This window comes from Leuresthes tenuis, unplaced genomic scaffold, assembly GCF_036924035.1.
Source record: "Leuresthes tenuis unplaced genomic scaffold, fLeuTen1.0.hap1 SCAF_65, whole genome shotgun sequence".
Classification (NCBI taxonomy): Eukaryota; Metazoa; Chordata; class Actinopteri; order Atheriniformes; family Atherinopsidae; genus Leuresthes; species Leuresthes tenuis.
In genome coordinates, this window is record NW_027325419.1 from 217,502 (window position 1) to 240,072 (window position 22,571).

At 41.3% G+C, this 22,571-nt stretch overlaps 2 non-coding genes across 2 annotated transcripts; one reads left to right on the forward strand and one right to left on the reverse strand.

Annotated features, from left to right (window-relative positions):
- The first annotated feature begins 20,473 nt into the window (after positions 1 to 20,473).
- On the forward strand, positions 20,474 to 20,587 carry LOC140285958 (U5 spliceosomal RNA). Its single transcript, XR_011910888.1, has one exon. It is a non-coding gene; the product is annotated as a U5 spliceosomal RNA (small nuclear RNA).
- A 392-nt stretch (positions 20,588 to 20,979) lies between these two features.
- On the reverse strand, positions 20,980 to 21,093 carry LOC140285948 (U5 spliceosomal RNA). Its single transcript, XR_011910879.1, has one exon. It is a non-coding gene; the product is annotated as a U5 spliceosomal RNA (small nuclear RNA).
- Positions 21,094 to 22,571: the final 1,478 nt, after the last annotated feature.

Here is a 22,571-nt window from a genome sequence, read left to right on the forward strand (position 1 = left end):
ATATTTACCATGTCTAGAAAGATTTAAACAAAAAAAACAACGTTGTACTTTGCAGTAAAAGAAAGAGCAAATCTAAAGTTTCAGGAATCCGAGAATAAGCTTACTTTCATGAGTGCTTCACGATTTCGGATTTTGCTATAAAATGAATTCCTTCACTCAAACTAAATTAAAACTGCTAAACCGCTAATCTGTTACATGTAAGGCAGATGTCAAATTCACCGAAATAGGATCTAAGGGTATTCGGCCAATCGAGCTGTAGCAGCTTCGGTAAAAGAGTATAAGTTGAAGAATTTGTGAATAAAGGTGTGCGCACACATAGTGAGCTGTAGGAAAATAGGCAGGGAGCAATGCCGGCTGGGGTATATGTTCTTGTATGTTGTCTGACTGTTTGATTTGAATGTGTTGTGTAAGTGTCCTGTTGAATGTTTGGGCTTTGACACTTCACTGTGGTTGTTAACTGTGTGGTGTGTCCTGAAATGTTATATGTTTGGGCTGTGTGACATGCTTATTGCTTGTCAGTAGCTACCCACTTATTCATATATAGCAACTGACAACATAAGAAGTCTGGACATACTTTGATAGTAGTTGTAGAAGTATCCTTATTGATAATAGATAAACTAATTCATAGTGATAGAACAGTAGATGAACAGGTGCCTGCACATGTCTCACGAAAATAAAATGGGTGTATGATTGCTGACGGCAGAGCAATACTGCCAAACTTATGAGTTCTTGTGGCAAACTTGATTCAGTGTCTTGACGTGTATACGCTGTTTCGCTGACTTGATTGTCACAAGAAACAAAGTGTGTTTGATAAGATCCGACCATTTTATTACGGGAGGATCAGTATGTATGGATTCTGATGTGACTGATAAACCCATTCGTATCTTAAGCATAATCTAATACGTGAGACAACGCCCTGGCACACAATCAAAAAAAAAAGAGAGAGCGGTTTTGTGTCCCCACAGTCCATAATGTAGAAAAGAGAGAAAAAAGCCTTTCTGATTTGGTGTGTGTGCTCATAGTGCAGAGTGTAGAGAAAAGAGAGAAAAGAAAGCCGTTTTGGTGTCACGGGTGTTGTGACTTACACACACACATTTCTGAATTGAGAAAAGAAATTATTTTAGAGGAAGCAGTAGAGTTTAGATCCCACATTTGTTGATAGGCATTCATTTATTTCTTCACTTCTGATGAAGTTTCAACAATAAACAACAAACTTTGTATTATGAGAAAGAACCAGACTCATTCTTCAGGAATCCGAAAATAAGCACGAATTCGGATTCTCCTATAAAACGAATTAATTAACTCAAACCAAGTTAAGACTTCTTTGTCCTTCATATTTATTCATGTCTAATCAAGTTTCAACGATAAACAACGTTGTACTTTGTAGAATGAGAAAGAACTTCTTCAGCAATAAGCATCTCTCGACATATGACGAAATACAGATTTTGCTATAAAATTAATTTCTTCTATCAGCGTGACTTAAAACTGTTTGTCCTCCTTATTTATCCACTTCAAATCAAGTTTCAACAATTAAAAAAAAATTGTAGTTTGAGAAAGAACAACTTAATCTTCAGCAATAAGTATAAAAAGAGGGTAACAAAAGGTGCAAATGCCAACCATACATCACTAAAAGGTGGAGCGGAAGTATTCAGCTGCAAGTAGGTGTGAATGTTCGACCATAATTTGTAAAAAGTGGGTAAGAAAAGGTTCGAATGCCCGACTAAATATTAACAAAAGCGGGAGGAGAGGTCTTCGGATGAGAGTGGGTGAGAATTTCCTACCATACAAGTATGGTGGAGAGGAAGCTGTGATTGGCCGACAATAGTAAAAAGCAGGTGAGAAAAGGTGCGAATGTCAAAACATACATGATCAAAACAGGGAGCGGAGGTGTTTGGCTGCGACAAGGTGTGAATGTCCACCCATAATTAATGAAAAACGGGCAACAAGTAGGTTCGAATGCCCAACCATACATCATCAAAAGCAGGAGTGGATGTGTTCGGCTTCAAGAAGGTATGAATGTCCATCAATAATTGCTATAAAACATGAAAGAAAATTTTCGAATATCAAACCGCACATAATCATAAGCGGGAGAGGAGGTGTTTCGCTGCAAGAAGGTGTGAATATCCACCCATAATTACTGAAAAATGGGTAAGAAAAGGTGCGAATGCCCAACCATACATCATCAAAAGCAGGAGTGGATGTGTTCGGCTACAAGAAGGTTTGAATGTCCGACCATAGTTTGTAAAAAGCGGGTAAGAACAGGTTTGTATGCCCGACTGTACACAATCAAAAGAGGGAGCGGAGTTGTTCAGCTACAAGAAGGTGTGAAAGTCCGACCATGGTTTGTAAAAAGCGGGTAAGAACAGGTTCGTATGCCCGAATATACACCATCAAATGAGGGAGCGGAGGTGTTCGGCTGTGAGTAGGTGTGAATCTCCAAGCATAATTGCTGAAAAATGTGTTAGAAAAGGTAAGAATGCCGGTCCATACATCATCAAAAGCGGGAGAGGTGGTGTTCGGCTGCAAGTAGGTGTGAATGTCCAGCCATAATTACTCACAAATGGGTAAGAAAAGGTAGTATTGCCAGACTATACATGATCAAAACAGGGAGCGGAGGTGGTTAAGCTGCAAGAAGGTGTTAATGTCCGACTAAGGTTTGTAAAAAGCGGGTAAGAAAAGGTGCGAATGCCCGACAATGTATGATCAAAAGAGGGAGCGGAGGTTTTCGGCTGAAAGAAGGTCTGAATGTCCAACCATAATTTGTAAAAACCGGGGAAGAAAAGGCTCGAAAGCCCGACTATACACCATCAAAAGCTGGAGCGGAGGTGTTCAGCTGCAAGAAGGTCTGAATGTCCATCAATAATTGCTAGAAAACATGAAAGAGAATTTTCGAATATCAAACCGCACATGATAATAAGCGGTAGAGGAGGTGTTCAGCTGCAAGAAGGTGTGAATGTCCACCCATAATTACTGAAAAATGGGTACGAAAAGGTGCGAATTCCCAACCATACATCATCAAATGCACGAGTGGATGTGTTCGGCTACAAGAAGGTTTGAATGTCCGACCATAGTTTGTAAAAAGCGGGTAAGAAAAGGTTCGAATGTCCAAACATACACCATCAAAAGAGGGAGCAGAGGTGTTCCGCTGTAAGAAGGTGTGAATGTCCGACCATAGTTGGTAAAAAGCGGGTAAGAAAAGGTTAAAATACCCGACTGTACACAATCAAAAGAGGGAGCGGAGTTGTTCAGCTAAGAGAAGGTGTGAAAGTCCAAAATGCGGTGAAAAAAAAGGTGTGATAGAACACTAAAAGGTGGAGCGGAAGTGTTCGGCTGCAAGAAGGTGTGAATGTCCGACTATATTTGGTGAAAAGCAGGTGAAGCAAGGTCTGAATGCCCAACCTTACATCATCAAAAGCTAGATCAGACTTGTTTGGCTGCAAGAAGGCCATAGTTTGCCAAAAGCGGGTAAGGTGCGAATGTCCGACTAAATATCAACAAAATTTTGGGGCGGAGGTCTTCGGATGCAAGTGGGTGTGAATATCCCACCATACAAGTATGGTGGAGAGGAAGCTGTGAATAGCCGACCATGGTTTGTAAAAAGCGGGTAAGAAAAGGTTCGTATGCCCGACTATACACTATCAAAACCGGAAGCGTAGGTGTTCGGCTGCAAGAAGGTGTGAACGTCCGACCAAAGTTTGTGAAAAAGCAGTTAAGAAAAGGTTCGAATATCTAACCAAACATAATCAAAAGCGGGAGCAGAGCTGTTCGACTGCAAGTAGGTGTGAATGTCAGAGAATAATTTGCAAAAAGCTGATGAGAAAGGGTGAGAAATCCCGACTATACACCATCAAATGCGGTAGCGGAGTTGTTCGGCTGTGAGTAGGTGTGATTCTCCAACCATAATTGCTGAAAAATGTGTTAGAAAAGGTAAGAATGCCGGTCCATACATCATCAAAAGCGGGAGAGGTGGTGTTCGGCTGCAAGTAGGTGTGAATGTCCATTAATAATTGCTTTAAAACATGAAAGAAAATTTTCGAATATCAAACCTTACATGATCATTAGCGGGAGAGGAGGTGTTCAGCTGCAAGAAGGTGTGAATATCCACCCATAATTACGGAAAAATGGGTAGGAAAAGATGCGAATGTCCAACCATAAATCATCAAAAGCAGGAGTGGAGTTGTTCAGCTACAAGAAGGTATGAAAGTCCAACCATGGTTTGTAAAAAGCGGGTAAGAGAAGGTTCGAATACCCGAATATATACCATCAAAAGCGGAAGCGGAGGTGTTCGGCTGCAAGAAGGTGTGAACGTCCGACCAAAGTTTGTAAAAAGCAGTTAAGAAAATGTTCAAATATCCAACCAAACATAATCAAAAGCGGGAGCAGAGCTGCTCGACTGCAAGTAGGTGTGAATATCAGATCATAATTTGCAAAAAGCTGTTGAGAAAGGGTGAGAATGCCCGACTATACACTATCAAATGTGAAAGCGGAGGTGTTCGTCTGTGAGTAGGTGTGAATGTCCGACCATAATTGCTGAAAAATGTGTTAGAAAAGGTAAGAATGCCGGACCATATATCATCAAAAGCGGGAGACGTTGTGTTCGGCTGCAAGTAGGTGTGAATGTCCAGCCATAATTACTCACAAACGGGTAAGAAAAGTCACTTTTGCCAGACCATATATGATCAAAACAGGGAGCGGAGGTGGTTCAGCTGCAAGAAGGTGTGAATGTCCGACTAAAGTTTGTAAAAAGCGGGTAAGACAAGGTGTGAATGCCCGACAATGTATGATCAAAAGAGGAGTGGAGGTTTTCGGCTGCAAGAAGGTCTGAATGTCCACCCATAATTACTGAAAAATGGGTAAGAAAAGGTGTGAAAGCCCAACCGCACATGATCATAAGTGGATGAGAAGGTGTTCGACTGCAAGTAGGTGTGAATGTAAGATCATAATTTGTAAAAAGCGGGTAAGAAAAGGTAAGAATGCCCAACCATAAATTATCAAAAGCGGCAGCAGAGTTTCGGCTGGTATTTATCAATGTCTAGATAGATTTCAACAAAAAACAACGTTGTACTTTGCAGTAAAAGAAAGTGCAAATCAAAAGTTTTAGGAATCCGAGAATAAGCTTATTTTCATGAGTTCTGCACGATTTCGGATTTTATGTATAAAATGAATTCCTTCACGCAAACTAAGTTAACACTGCTTTGTCCTTCATATGTACCCATTTCTACATATATTTCAAGCATAAACTTTCTCATACTACCCTGAATGAGAAAGAGCCAAACTTGTGATTAAGCCATACGACCCTTTTGAGGAGTTCTGCATGGTTTGGGATTTTATCTATAAAATTAATTCCTTCACTCAAACTATGTTAAAACGGCTTTTACCTTCATATTTATCAATGTCTCGATAGATTTAAACAAAAAACAACGTTGTACTTTGCAGTAAAAGAAAGTGCAAATCAAAAGTTTTAGGAATCCGAGAATAAGCTTATTTTCATGAGTTCTGCACGATTTCGGATTTTATGTATAAAATGAATTCCTTCACGCAAACTAAGTTAACACTGCTTTGTCCTTCATATGTACCCATTTCTACATATATTTCAAGCATAAACTTTCTCATACTACCCTGAATGAGAAAGAGCCAAACTTGTGATTAAGCCATACGACCCTTTTGAGGAGTTCTGCATGGTTTGAGATTTTATCTATAAAATTAATTCCTTCACTCAAACTATGTTAAAACGGCTTTTACCTTCATATTTATCAATGTCTCGATAGATTTAAACAAAAAACAACGTTGTACTTTGCAATAAAAGAAAGAGCAAATCAAAAGTTTTAGGAATCCGAGAATAAGCTTATTTTCATTAGTTCTGCACGGTTTCGGATTTTATGTATAAAATGAATTCCTTCACTCAAACTATGTTAAAACTGCTTTTTCCTTCATATTTATCAATGTCTAGATCGACTTCAACAAAGAACAACATTGTATTTTGCAGTAGAAGAAAGAGCAAAACTGAAGGATCAGGAATCCGAGAATAAGCTTCTTTTCATACGTTCTGCATGATTTGGGATTTTATGTATAAAATTAATTCCTTCACTCAAACTAAGTTAACACTTTTGAGGAGTTCTGCATGGTTTGGGATTTTATCTATAAAATTAATTCCTTCACTCAAACTATGTTAAAACGGCTTTTACCTTCATATTTATCAATGTCTCGATAGATTTAAACAAAAAAACAACGTTGTACTTTGCAATAAAAGAAAGAGCAAATCAAAAGTTTTAGGAATTCGAGAATAAGCTTATTTTCATGAGTTCTGCACGGTTTCGGATTTTATGTATAAAATTAATTCATTCACTCAAACCAAGTTAAAACTGCTTTTTCCTTCATATTTATCAATGTCTAGATCGACTTCAACAAAGAACAACATTGTATTTTGCAGTAGAAGAAAGAGCAAAACTGAAGGATCAGGAATCCGAGAATAAGCTTCTTTTCATACGTTCTGCATGATTTGGGATTTTATGTATAAAATTAATTCCTTCACTCAAACTAAGTTAACACTGCTTTGTCCTTCATATGTACCCATTTCTACATATATTTCAAGCATAAACTTCCTCATACTACCCTGAATGAGAAAGAGCCACACTTGTGATTAAGCCATACGCCCCTTTTGAGGAGTTCTGCATGATTTGGGATTTTATCTATAAAATCAATTCCTTCACTCAACCTATGTTAAAACGGCTTTTACCTTCATATTTATCAATGTCTCGATAGATTTAAACAAAAAAACAACGTTGTACTTTGCAGTAAAAGAAAGAGCCAATCAAAAGTTTTAGGAATCCGAGAATAAGCTTATTTTCATGAGTTCTGCACGATTTCGGATTTTATGTATAAAATGAATTCATTCACTCAAACCAAGTTAAAACTGCTTTTTCATTCATATTTATCAATGTCTAGATCGACTTCAACAAAGAAAAACATTGTATTTTGCAGTAGAAGAAAGAGCAAAACTGAAGTTTCCTGAACTGATCAGGAATCCGAGAATAAGCTTATTTTCTTATGGGCAAATGGGAACTGCTTTGTCCATATTTATCAATGTGTAGATGGATTTCAACTTCTTCTACTGCAAAGTCCAATGTTTTTCTTTGTTGAAGTCGATCTAGACATTAATGAATATGGAAGGACAAAGCAGTTTTAACTTGGTTTGAGCAAAGCAATTCATTTTATAGCAAAATCCGAAATCGTGCAGAACTCATGAAAGCAGGCTTATACTCGGATTCCTGAAACTTTAGATTTGCTCTTTCTTTTACTGCAAAGTAAAACGTTGTTTTTTTGTTTAAATATTTCTAGACATGGTAAATATGAAGGACAAATCAGTTTTAACATAGTTTGAGTGAAGTAATGCATTTTATAAGCAAAATCCCAAATCATGCAGAACTCACGAAAAGCTTTTTCTCGCTTTTCACTGCTTTTTACAAACTTTGGTCGGACGTTCACACCTTCTTGCATCCGAACACCTCCGCTTCCACTTTTGATGATGTATATTCGGGCATTCGAACCTTTTATTACCCGCTTTTTACAAACCATTGTCGGACTTTCACACCTTCTTGCAGCCGAACACCACCTCTACCGCTTTTGATGATGTATGGTTCAGTATTCTTACCTTTTCTAACACATTTTTCAGCAATTATGGTCGGACATTCATACCTACTCACAGCTGGACACCTCCGCTCCCGCTTTTGATCATACAATGTCGGGACATCGCTCCTTGTCTTACCAGCTTTTTACAAACTTTAGTCGAACATTCACACCTTCTTGCAGCTGAACACCTCCGCTCCCGCTTTTGATGATGTATAGTCGGGCTTTCAAGCCTTTTCTTAACCGGTTTTTACAAATTATGGTTGGACATTCAGACCTTGCAGCCGAACACCTCCGCTCTCTCTTTTGATCATACATTGTCGGGCATTCGCACCTTGTCTTACCCGCTTTTTACAAACTATAGTCAGACATTCACACCTTGCAGCTGAACCTCCGCTCCCTGTTTTGATCATGTATGGTCTGGCAATACTACCTTTTCTTCCCCCGTTTGTGAGTAATTATGGCTGGACATTCACACCTACTTGCAGTCGAACAGCTCTGCTCCCACTTTTGATTATGTTTGGTTGGATATTCGAACCTTTTCTTAACTGCTTTTTACAAACCATGGTCGGATTTTCACACCCTCTCATAGCCGAACAACTCCGCTCCCGCTATTGATTTTGTACAGTCGGGTATTTTAACCTTTTCTTACCCGCTTTTTACCAACTAAGGTTGGACATTCACACCATCTTACAGCGGAACACCTCCGCTCCCTCTTTTGATGGTGTATGTTTGGGCATTTAAACCTTTTCTTACCCGCTTTATCCAAACTATGGTCGGCTATTCACAGCTTCCTCTCCACCATACTTGTATGGTGGGATATTCACACCCACTTGCATCCGAAGACCTCCGCCCCAAAATTTTGTTGATATTTAGTCGGACATTCGCACCTTACCCGCTTTTGGCAAACTATGGCCTTCTTGCAGCCAAACAAGTCTGATCTTGCTTTTGATGATGTAAGGTTGGGCATTCAGACCTTGCTTCACCTGCTTTTCACCAAATATAGTCGGACATTCACACCTTCTTGCAACCGAACACTTCCGCTCCACCTTTTAGTGTTCTATCACACCTTTTTTTTCACCGCATTTTGGAAATTTTCAACCACTCTCATCCGATGACCTCTCCTCCCGCTTTTGTTAATATATTTGAACTTTAGTTTGACATTCAAACCTTCTTGCAGCTGAACCACCTCCGCTCCCTGTTTTGATCATATATGGTCTGGCTACTACCTTTTCTTACCCGTTTGTGAGTAATTATGGCTGGACATTCACACCTACTTGCAGTCGAACACAACCTCTCTCGCTTTTGATGATGTATGGACCGGCATTTTTACCTTTTCTAACACATTTTTCAGCAATTATGGTCGGAGATTCACACTTACTCACAGCCGAACAACTCCGCTCCCGCATTTGATGATGTATAGTCGGGCATTCTCACCCTTTCTCATCAGCTTTTTACAAATTATGATCTGACATTCACACCTACTTGCAGTCGAACAGCTCTGCTCCCGCTTTTGATTATGTTTGGTTGGATATTCGAACCTTTTCTTAACTTCTTTTTACATATTTTGGTTGGACGTTCACACCTTCTTGTAGCCGAACACTTCCACTCCTGCTTTTGATGATGTATGGTTGGGCATTCACACCTTTTTTTTGCCCATTTTTCAGGAATTATGGGTGGACATTCACACCTTGCAGCTGAACACCTCCTATCCCACTTATGATCATGTGCGGTTTGATTTTCGAAAAGTTTCTTTCATGTTTTCTAGCAATTATTGATGGACATGTAGACCTTCTTGCAGCTGAACACCTCCGCTCCCGCTTTTGATCATACATTGTCAGGCATTCGCACCTTGTCTTACCCACTTTTTACAAACTTTAGTCGAACAGTCACACCTTTTTGCAGCCGAACACCACCTCTCCCGCTTTTGATGATGTATGGTCCAGCATTCTTACCTTTTCTAACACATTCTTCAGCAATTATGGTCGGACATTCACACCTACTCAGAGCCGAACACCTCCGCTCCCGCATTTGATGGTGTATAGTCGGGCATTCTCACCCTTTCTCATCAGCTTTTTACAAATTATGATCTGACATTCACACCTGCTTTTGATAATGTATTGTTAGGCATTCGCACCTTTTTTTTTACCCATTTTTCATGAATTATGGGTGGACATTCACACCTTCTTGCAGCCGAACACCTCCTCTCCCGCTTATTATCATGTGCGGTTTGATATTCGAAAATTTACTTTCTTGTTTTAAAGCAATTATTGATGGACATTCAAACCTTCTTTTTGATGGTGTATAGTCGGGCTTTCGAGCCTTTTCCTCCCGGTTTTTACAAACCATGGTCGGACTTTCACACCTTCTTGTAGCCGAACAACTCCGCTCCCGCTATTGATTGTGTACAGTCGGGTATTTTAACCTTTTCTTACCCGCTTTTTACCAACTATGGTCGGACATTCACACCGTCTTACAGCGGAACACCTCTGCTCCCGCTTTTGATGGTGTATAGTCGGGCATTCGAACCTTTTCTTACCCGCTTTTTACAAACTATGGTGGGACATTCAAACCTTCTTGTATCCGAAAACCTCCGCTCCCTCTTTTGATCATACATTGTCTGACATTCGCACCTTTTCTTACCCGCTTTTTACAAACCATGGTCGGACTTTCACACCTTCTTGTAGCCGAACACATCCGCTCCCGCTATTGATTGTGTACAGTCGGGTATTTTAACCTTTTCTTACCCGCTTTTTACCAAGTATGGTCGGACATTCACACCTTCGTACAGCGGAACACCTCCGCTCCCTCTTTTGATGGTGTATGTTCGGGCATTCAAACCTTTTCTTACCCGTTTTTTCCAAACTATGGTCGGCTATTCACAGCTTCCTCTCCACCATACTTGTATGGTGGGATATTCACACCCACTTGCATCCGAAGACCTCCGCCCCAAATTTTGTTGATATTTAGTCGGATATTCGCGCCTTACCCGCTTTTGGCAAACTATGGCCTTCTTGCAGCCAAACACCTCTGATCTCGCTTTTGATGATGTAAGGTTGGGCATTCAGACTTTGCTTCACCTGCTTTTCACCAAATATAGTCGGACATTCACACCTTCTTGCAGCCGAACACTTCCGCTCCACCTTTTAGTCTTCTATCACACCTTTTTTTCACCGCATTTTATACATTATGGTCGGAAATTTTCAACCACTCTCATCCGAAGACCTCTCCTCCCGCTTTTGTTAATATATTTGAACTTTAGTCGGACATTCAAACCTTCTTGCAGCTGAACCACCTCCACTCCCTGTTTTGATCATATATGGTCTGGCAATACTACCTTTTCTTACCCGTTTGTGAGTAATTATGGCTGGACATTCACACCTACTTGCAGCCGAACACAACCTCTCTCGCTTTTGATGATGTATGGACCGGCATTGTTACCGTTTCTAACACATTTTCAGCAATTATGGTCGGAGATTCACACCTACTCACAGCCGAACAACTCCGCTCCCGCATTTGATGGTGTATAGTCGGGCATTCTCACCCTTTCTCATCAGCTTTTTGCAAATTATGATCTGACATTCACACCTACTTGCAGTCGAACAGCTCTGCTCCCGCTTTTGATTATGTTTGGTTGGATATTCGAACCTTTTCTTAACTTCTTTTTACATATTTTGGTTGGACGTTCACACCTTCTTGTAGCCGAACACTTCCACTCCTGCTTTTGATGATGTATGGTTGGGCATTCACACCTTTTTTTTGCCCATTTTTCAGGAATTATGGGTGGACATTCACACCTTGCAGCTGAACACCTCCTATCCCACTTATGATCATGTGCGGTTTGATTTTCGAAAAGTTTCTTTCATGTTTTCTAGCAATTATTGATGGACATGTAGACTTTCTTGCAGCTGAACACCTCCACTCCCGCTTTTGATCAAACATTGTCAGGCATTCGCACCTTGTCTTACCCACTTTTTACAAACCATTGTCGGACTTTCACACCTTCTTGCAGCCGAACACCACCTCTCCCGCTTTTGATGATGTATGGTCCAGCATTCTTACCTTTTCTAACACATTCTTCAGCAATTATGGTCGGACATTCACACCTACTCACAGCTGGACACCTCCGCTCCCGCTTTTGATCATACAATGTCGGGACATCGCTCCTTGTCTTACCAGCTTTTTACAAACTTTAGTCGAACATTCACACCTTCTTGCAGCCGAACACTTCCGCTCCACCTTTTAGTGTTCTATCACACCTTTTTTTTCACCGCATTTTATACATTATGGTTGGAAATTTTCAACCACTTTCATCCGAAGACCTCTCCTCCCGCTTTTGTTAATATATTTGAACTTTAGTTTGACATTCAAACTTTCTTGCAGCTGAACCACCTCCGCTCCCTGTTTTGATCATATATGGTCTGGCAATACTACCTTTTCTTACCCGTTTGTGAGTAATTATGGCTGGACATTCACACCTACTTGCAGCCGAACACAACCTCTCTCGCTTTTGATGATGTATGGACCGGCATTTTTACCTTTTCTAACACATTTTTCAGCAATTATGGTCGGAGATTCACACCTACTCACAGCCGAACAACTCCGCTCCCGCATTTGATGGTGTATAGTCGGGCATTCTCACCCTTTCTCATCAGCTTTTTGCAAATTATGATCTGACATTCACACCTACTTGCAGTCGAACAGCTCTGCTCCCGCTTTTGATTATGTTTGGTTGGATATTCGAACCTTTTCTTAACTTCTTTTTACATATTTTGGTTGGACGTTCACACCTTCTTGTAGCCGAACACTTCCACTCCTGCTTTTGATGATGTATGGTTGGGCATTCACACCTTTTTTTTGCCCATTTTTCAGGAATTATGGGTGGACATTCACACCTTGCAGCTGAACACCTCCTATCCCACTTATGATCATGTGCGGTTTGATTTTCGAAAAGTTTCTTTCATGTTTTCTAGCAATTATTGATGGACATGTAGACCTTCTTGCAGCTGAACACCTCCGCTCCCGCTTTTGATCATACATTGTCAGGCATTCGCACCTTGTCTTACCCACTTTTTACAAACTTTAGTCGAACAGTCACACCTTTTTGCAGCCGAACACCACCTCTACCGCTTTTGATGATGTATGGTCCAGCATTTTTACCTTTTCTAACACATTCTTCAGCAATTATGGTCGGACATTCACACCTACTCAGAGCCGAACACCTCCGCTCCCGCATTTGATGGTCTATAGTTGGGCATTCTACAGCGGAAAAGACTCATTCTTATGTTTGGTTAGATATTCGAACCTTTTCTTAACTGCTTTTTACAAACTTTGGTCGGACGTTCACAATATCTTGCAGCCGAACACCTCCGCTTCCGCTTTTGATGGTGTATATTCGGGCATACAAACCTTTTCTTACCCGCTTTTTACAAACCAAGGTCAGACTTTCACACCTTCTCTTAGCTGAACAACTCCGCTCCCTCTTTTGATTGTGTACAGTCGGGTAATTTAACCTTTTCTTACCCGCTTTTTACAAACTATGGTCGGACATTCACACCGTCTTACAGCGGAACACCTCCGCTCCCTCTTTTGATGATGTATGGTTAGGCATTCGCACCTTTTCTTACCCATTTTTCAGTAATTATGGGTAGACATTCACACCTTCTTGCAGCTGAAATCCTCCTCTCCTGCTTATGATCATGTGCAGTTTGATATTTGAAAATTTTCTTTCATGTTTTCTAGCAATTATTGATGGACATTCAGACCGTCTTGAAGCTGAACACCTCCGCTCCCACTTTTGATGGTGTATAGTCGGGCTTTCGAGCCTTTTCTTCCCCGGTTTTTACAAATTATGGTTGGACATTCAGACCTTCTTGCAGCCGAAAACCTCCACTCCTTCTTTTGATCATACATTGTCGGGCATTCGCACCTTTTCTTACCCGCTTTTTACAAACCATGGTCGGACTTTCACACCTTCTTGTAGCCGAACAACTCCGCTCCCGCTATTGATTGTGTACAGTCGGGTATTTTAACCTTTTCTTACCCGCTTTTTACCAACTATTGTTGGACATTCACACCGTCTTACAGCGGAACACCTCCGCTCCCTCTTTTGATGGTGTATGTTCGGGCACTCGAACCTTTTCTTACCCGCTTTTTACAAACTATGGTCAGACATTCAAACCTTCTTGTAGCCGAACACATCCACTCCTGCTTTTGATGATGGGTATTCAAACCTACTTGTTGCCCGCTTTTCATTAATTATGGGTGGACATACACACCTTGTCGCAGCCAAACACCTCCGCTCCCTGTTTTGATCATGTATGATTGGACATTCGCACCTTTTCTCACCCGCTTTTTACTATGGTCGGCCATTCACAGCATCCTCTCCACCATACTTGTATGGTGGGATATTCACACCCACTTGCATCCGAAGACCTCCGCCCCCACTTTTGTTGATATTTAGTCGGTCATTCGCAGCTTACCCGCTTTTGGCAAACTATGGCCTTCTTGCAGCCAAACACCTCTGATCTCCTTTTTGATGATGTAAGGTTGGGCATTCAGACTTTGCTTCACCTGCTTTTCACCAAATATAGTCGAACAGTCACACCTTCTTGCAGCCGAACACTTCTGCTCCACCTTTTAGTGTTCTATGGGGTATTCACACCTTTTTTTTTCACCGCATTTTATTGATTATGGTTGGAAATTCTCACCCACTCTTATCCGAAGACCTCTCCTCCTGCTTTTGTTAATATATAGTCGAGCATTCAAACCTTTTCTTACCCGCTTTTTACAAATTATGGTCGAACATTCACACCTACTTCCAGCCGAACACCTCCGCTCCCGCTTTTGATGGTGTATAGTCAGGCTTTCGAGCCTTTTCTTCCCCGGTTTTTACAAATTATGGTTGTACATTCAGACCTTGCAGCCGAAAACCTCCGCTCCCTCATTTGATCATACATTGTCAGGCATTCGCACCTTGTCTTACCCGCTTTTTATAAACTTTAGTCAGACATTCACACCTTGCAGCTGAACCACCTCCGCTCCCTGTTTTGATAATGTATGGTCTGGCAATACTACCTTTTCTTACCGGTTTGTGAGTAATTATGGCTGGATATTCACACCTACTTGTAGCCGAACACCACTTTTCCCGCTTTTGATGATGTATGTTCCGGCATTCTAGTCTTTTCTAACACATTTTTCAGCAATTATGGTTTGACATTCACACCTACTCACAGCCGAACACTTCCGCTCCCGCATTTGATGGTGTATAGTCGGGCATTCTCACCCTTTCTCATCAGCTTGTTGCAAATTATGATCTGACATTCACACCTACTTGCAGTCGAACAGCTCTGCTCCCGCTTTTGATTATTTTTGGTTGGATATTCGAAACTTTTCTTCACTGCTTTTTACAAACTTTGGTCGGACGTTCACACCTTCTTGCAGCCGAACACCTCCGCTTCCGCTTTTGATGGTATATATTCGGGCATTCGAACCTTTTCTTACCCGCTTTTTACAAACCATGGTCGGACTTTCACACCTTCTTGTAGCCGAACAACTCCGCTCCCGCTATTGATTGTGTACAGTCGGGTATTTTAACCTTTTCTTACCCGCTTTTTACCAACTATTGTTGGACATTCACACCGTCTTACAGCGGAACACCTCCGCTCCCTCTTTTGATGGTGTATGTTCGGGCATTCGAACCTTTTCTTACCCGCATTTTACGAACTATGGTCGGACATTCAAACCTTCTTTTAGCCGAACACATCCACTCCTGCTTTTGATGATGTATGGTTGAGCATTCGCACCTTTTCTTACCCATTTTTTACAAACTATGGTCGGACATTCACACCTTCTTGCAGCTGAACACCTCCTCTCCCGCTTATGATGATGTGTGGTTTGATATTCGAAAATTTTCTTTCATGTTTTCTAGCAATTATTGATGGACATTCAGACCTTCTTGCAGCTGAACACCTCCGCTCCCGCTTTTGATGATGTATAGTTGGGCTTTCGAGCCTTTTCTTCCCCGGTTTTTACAAAATTATTGTTGGACATTCAGACCTTCTTGCAGCCGAAAACCTCCACTCCCTCTTTTGATCATACATTGTCGGGCATTCGCACCTTCTCTTACCCGCTTTTTACAAACCAGGGTCGGACTTTCACACCTTTTAGTAGCCGAACAACTCCGCTCCCGCTATTTATTGTGTACAGTCGGGTATTTTCACCTTTTCTTACCCGCTTTTTACCAACTATGGTCAGACATTCACACCTTCTTACAGTGGAACACCTCCGCTCCCTCTTTTGATGGTGTATGTTCGGGCATTCGAACCTTTTCTTACCCGCTTTTTACAAACTATGGTCGGACATTAAAACCTTCTTGTAGCCGAACACATCCACTCCTGCTTTTGATGATGTATGGTTAGGCATTCGTACCTTTTCTTACCCATTTTGCAGTAATTATGGGTGGACATTCACACCTTTTTGCATTTTAACACCTCCTCTCCCGCTTATGATCATGTGCGGTTTGATATTCGAAAATTCTCTTCCATGTTTTCTAGCAATTATTGATGGACATTCAGACCTTCTTGCAGCTGAACACCTCCGCTCTAGCTGTTGATGGTGTATAGTCGGGCTTTTGAGCCTTTTCTTCCCCGATTTTTACAAATTATGGATGGACATTCAGACCTTCTTTCAGCCGAAAACCTCCACTCCCTCTTTTGATCTTACATTGTCGGGCATTCGCACCTTTTCTTACCCGCTTTTTACAATTCATGGTCAGACTTTCACACCTTTTAGTAGCGGAACAACTCTGCTCCCGCTATTGATTGTGTACAATAGGGTATTTTAACCTTTTCTTACCTGCTTTTTGCCAATTATGGTTGGACATTCACACCTTCTTACAGCGGAACACCTCCGCTCCCTCCTTTGATGGTGTATGTTCGGGCATTCGAACCTTTTCTTACCCGCTTTTTACAAACTATGGTCAGACATTCAAACCTTCTTGTAGCCGAACACATCCACTCCTGCTTTTGATGATGGGTATTCAAACCTACTTGTTGCCCGCTTTTCATTAATTATGGGTGGACATACACACCTTGTCGCAGCCAAACACCTCCGCTCCCTGTTAGGATCATGTATGGTTGGGCATTCGTACCTTTTCTTACCCATTTTGCAGTAATTATGGGTGGACATTCACACCTTCTTGCATTTGAACACCTCCTCTCCCGCTTATGATCATGTGCGGTTTGATATTCGAAAATTCTCTTCCATGTTTTCTAGCAATTATTGATGGACATTCAGACCTTCTTGCAGCTGAACACCTCCGCTCCAGCTGTTGATGGTGTATAGTCGGGCTTTCGAGCCTTTTCTTCCCAGATTTTTACAAAATATGGATGGACATTCAGACCTTGTTTCAGCCGAAAACCTCCGCTCCCTCTTTTGATCATACATTGTCGGGCATTCGCACCTTTTCTTACCCGCTTTTTACAAACCATGGTCGGACTTTCACACCTTTTAGTAGCGGAACAACTCTGCTCCCGCTATTGATTGTGTACAATCGGGTATTTTAACCTTTTCTTACCTGCTTTTTGCCAACTATGGTCGGACATTCACACTTTCTTACAGTGGAACACCTCCGCTCCCTCCTTTGATGGTGTATGTTCGGGCATTCGAACCTTTTCTTACCCGCTTTTTACAAACTATGGTCAGACATTCACACCTTCTTGCAGCCGAACACTTCCGCTCCCGCATTTGATGGTGTATAGTCGGGCATTCTCACCCTTTCTCATCAGCTTTTTGCAAATTATGATCTGACATTCACACCTACTTGCAGTCGAACAGCTCTGCTCCCGCTTTTGATTATTTTTGGTTGGATATTCGAAACTTTTCTTCACTGCTTTTTACAAACTTTGGTCGGACGTTCACACCTTCTTGCAGCCGAACACCTCCGCTTCCGCTTTTGATGGTATATATTCGGGCATTCAAACCTTTTCTTACCCGCTTTTTACAAACCATGGTCGGACTTTCACACCTTCTTGTAGCCGAACAACTCCGCTCCCGCTATTGACTGTGTACAGTCGGGTATTTTAACCTTTTCTTACCCGCTTTTTACCAACTATTGTTGGACATTCACACCGTCTTACAGCGGAACACCTCCGCTCCCTCTTTTGATGGTGTATGTTCGGGCATTCGAACCTTTTCTTACCCGCATTTTACGAACTATGGTCGGACATTCAAACCTTCTTTTAGCCGAACACATCCACTCCTGCTTTTGATGATGTATGGTTGAGCATTCGCACCTTTTCTTACCCATTTTTTACAAACTATGGTCGGACATTCACACCTTCTTGCAGCTGAACACCTCCTCTCCCGCTTATGATGATGTGTGGTTTGATATTCGAAAATTTTCTTTCATGTTTTCTAGCAATTATTGATGGACATTCAGACCTTCTTGCAGCTGAACACCTCCGCTCCCGCTTTTGATGATGTATAGTCGGGCTTTCGAGCCTTTTCGTGTTCTATGGGGTATTCACACCTTTTTTTTCACCGCATTTTATAGATTATGGTTGTAAATTCTCACCCACTCTTATCCGAAGACCTCTCCTCCTGCTTTGGTTAATATATAGTCGGGCATTCGAACCTTTTCTTACCCGCTTTTTACAAATTATGGTCGAACATTCACACCTACTTGCAGCCGAACACCTCCGCTCCCGCTTTTGATGGTGTATAGTCGGGCTTTCGAGCCTTTTCTTCCCCGGTTTTTACAAATTATGGTTGGACATTCAGACCTTGCAGCCGAAAACCTCCGCTCCCTCTTTTGATCATACATTGTCAGGCATTCGCACCTACTTGCAGCCGAATACTTCCGCTCCACCTTTTAGTGATGTATGGTTGGCATTTGCACCTTTTCTTACCCTTTCTTACCCTACTGATTGCTTAAGATTAAGTTGTTTTTTCTCAAACTACAACATTTTTTTAATTGTTGAAACTTGATTTGAAGTGGGTAAATAAGGAGGACAAACAGTTTTAAGTCAGGCTGATAGAAGGAATTAATTTTATAGCAAAATCTGTATTTCGTCATATGTCGAGAGATGCTTATTGCTGAAGAAGTACAAAGTACAACGTTGTTTATCGTTGAAACTTGATTAGACATGAATAAATATGAAGGACAAAGCAGTCTTAACTTGGTTAGAGTTAAGGAATTCATTTTATAGGAGAATCCGAATTCGTGCATAACTCGTAAAATAGAGCTTATTTTCGGATTCCTGAAGAATGAGTCTGGGTCTTTCTCATAATACAAAGTTTGTTGTTTATTGTTGAAACTTCATCAGAAGTGAAGAAATAAATGAATGCCTATCAACAAATGTGGGATCTAAACTCTAGTGCTTCCTCTAAAATAATTTCCTTTCTCAATTCAGAAATGTGTGTGTGTAAGTCACAACACCCGTGACACCAAAACGGCTTTCTTTTCTCTCTTTTCTCTACACTCTGCACTGTGAGCACTCACACCAAATCAGAAAGGCTTTTTTCTCTCTTTTCTACATTATGGACTGTGGGGACATAAAACCGCTCTCTCTTTTTTTTTTTGATTGTGTGCCAGGGCGTTGTCTCACGTATTAGATTATGCTTACGATACGAATGGGTTTATCAGTCACATCAGAATCCATACATACTGATCCTCCCGTAATAAAATGGTCGGATCTTATCAAACACACTTTGTTTCTTGTGACAATCAAGTCAGCGAAACAGCGTATACACGTCAAGACACTGAATCAAGTTTGCCACAAGAACTCATAAGTTTGGCAGTATTGCTCTGCCGTCAGCAATCATACACCCATTTTATTTTCGTGAGACATGTGCAGGCACCTGTTCATCTACTGTTCTATCACTATGAATTAGTTTATCTATTATCAATAAGGATACTTCTACAACTACTATCAAAGTATGTCCAGACTTCTTATGTTGTCAGTTGCTATATATGAATAAGTGGGTAGCTACTGACAAGCATTAAGCATGTCACACAGCCCAAACATATAACATTTCAGGACACACCACACAGTTAACAACCACAGTGAAGTGTCAAAGCCCAAACATTCAACAGGACACTTACACAACACATTCAAATCAAACAGTCAGACAACATACAAGAACATATACCCCAGCCGGCATTGCTCCCTGCCTATTTTCCTACAGCTCACTATGTGTGCGCACACCTTTATTCACAAACTCTTCAACTTATACTCTTTTACCAAAGCTGCTACAGCTCGATTGGCCGAATACCCTTAGATCCTATTTCGGTGAATTTGACATCTGCCTTACATGTAACAGATTAGCGGTTTAGCAGTTTTAATTTAGTTTGAGTGAAGGAATTCATTTTATTGCAAAATCCGAAATCGTGAAGAACTCATGAAAGTAAGCTTATTCTCGGATTCCTGAAATTTTAGATTTGCTCTTTCTTTTACTGCAAAGTACAACGTTTTTTTTTTTTGTTTAAATCTTTCTAGACATAGTAAATATGAAGGACAAAGCAGTTTTAACATAGTTTGAGTGAAGGAATTCATTTTATAGATAAAATCCCAAGAGTCTGCTGAGAAAAGAGAGTGAATGCGAAGTAGACTTTAACACGGCTCTGGGAGCGAGCCGAGTGTGGGCTAACCGGGAGAATTGCTTGAAAGAAACGCGACATCGGATGAGCGGTCAGAACAAAGCCTCAATACGGTGTTCCCGTGGTGTTTTTGTTGCTGCCTTGTCGATTGCACAGGGGCAAGCGTTTCAACCAAGCAACGCTCACCATGGGGAAGGTGGCTATGGCAACTAGCCTGATGCCCTGCTCCCGCAGTGACGGATAATCGTACTCTGGTTTCTCTTCATAACATACAAGTCTTTCGCCTTTTACTAAAGACTTTTGTGGAGAGCAGCACTAATGAGTTGTTTCTATTTTTGGCAGGCTTTACCTTTGCGGGTGAAGCCCTTTCTGTCTGTGCAAAAGAAATCTTGTTACTGTGCAGAGTGACTTCTTAGCCAAAAGGCCGAGAAGCGACAACTGTCCACTGGTTCACGTCCGAGGGCCCTTCCTGGCACAATGCGCACTTGTCCGCTAACACCCCTGTTCTTTTTATGGCCATAGGTGGCCAGAGTGTCACTTTGCACCTCGGCCCACCTGCTGCACTGAGCACTCTTCAGCCCTTTTAAATGGTATAACTTTGCACTCCCGCACGCTCCAGCAAGCACCATTCAAGCAACAACTTTGCACTCCAGCTTCGAACATCGGCACAGTCGCAACAAGTAAGGCGACTCTATTCAGAGAAGTCACTCTGCACAGTAACAAGATTTCTTTTGCACAGACAGAAAGGGCTTCACCCGCAAAGGTAAAGCCTGCCAAAAATAGATACAACTCATTAGTGCTGCTCTCCACAGAAGTCTTTAGTAAAAGGCGAAAGACTTGTATGTTATGAAGAGAAACCAGAGTACGATTATCCGTCACTGCGGGAGCAGGGCATCAGGCTAGTTGGCATAGCCACCTTCCCCATGGTGAGCTTTGCTTGGTTGAGACGCTTGCTCCCCCCCCTTGCTCCTCGGCTGACCAAGTAGGAACAATCGGGCCCTATTCGATGGCTGCCTTGTCTTTTACTCTGTGCAAAAGACAAGGCAGCAACAAAAACACCACGGGAACAAAGTATTGAGGCTTTGTTCTGACCGCTCATTCGGTGTTGCGTTTCTTTCAAGCAATTCTCCCGGTTAGCCCGCACTCGGCTCGCTCCCAGAGCCGTGTTAAAGTCTACTTCGCATTCACTCTCTTTTCTCAGCAGACTCTTGGGATTTTATCAATAAAATTAATTCCTTCACTCAAACTATGTTAAAACTGCTTTGTCCTTCATATTTACCATGTCTTGAAAGATTTAAACAAAAAAAACAACGTTGTACTTCGCAGTAAAAGAAATAGCAAATCTAAAGTTTCAGGAATCCGAGAATAAGCTTACTTTCATGAGTTCTTCACGATTTCGGATTTTGCTATAAAATGAATTCCTTCACTCAAACTAAATTAAAACTGCTAAACCGCTAATCTGTTACATGTAAGGCAGATGTCAAATTCACCGAATTAGGATTATTCGGTATTCGGCCAATCGAGCTGTAGCAGCTTTGGTAAAAGAGTATAAGTTGAAGAGTTTGTGAATAAAGGTGTGCGCACACATAGTGAGCTGTAGGAAAATAGGCAGGGAGCAATGCCGGCTGGGGTATATGTTCTTGTATGTTGTCTGACTGTTTGATTTGAATGTGTTGTGTAAGTGTCCTGTTGAATGTTACATGTTTGGGCTTTGACACGCTTCACTGTGGTTGTTAACTGTGTGGTGTGTCCTGAAATGTTATATGTTTGGGCTGTGTGACATGCTTAATGCTTGTCAGTAGCTACCCACTTATTCATATATAGCAACTGACAACGTAAGAAGTCCGGACATACTTTGATAGAGTAGTTGTAGAAGTATCCTTATTGATAATAGATAAACTAATTCATAGTGATAGAACAGTAGATGAACAGGTGCCTGCACATGTCTCACGAAAATAAAATGGATATATGATTGCTGACGGCAGAGCAATACTGCCAAACTTATGAGTTCTTGTGGCAAACTTGATTAAGTGTATTGACGTGTATACGCTGTTTCGCTGACTTGATTGTCACAAGAAACAAAGTGTGTTTGATAAGATCCGACCATTTTATTACGGGAGGATCAGTATGTATGGATTCTGATGTGACTGATAAACCCATTCGTATCTTAAGCACAATCTAATACGTGAGACAACGCCCTGGCACACGATAAAAAAAAAAAAGAGAGAGCGGTTTTATGTCCCCACAGTCCATAATGTAGAAAAGAGAGAAAAAAGCCTTTCTGATTTGGTGTGTGTGCTCATAGTGCAGAGTGTAGAGAAAAGAAAGCCGTTTTGGTGTCACG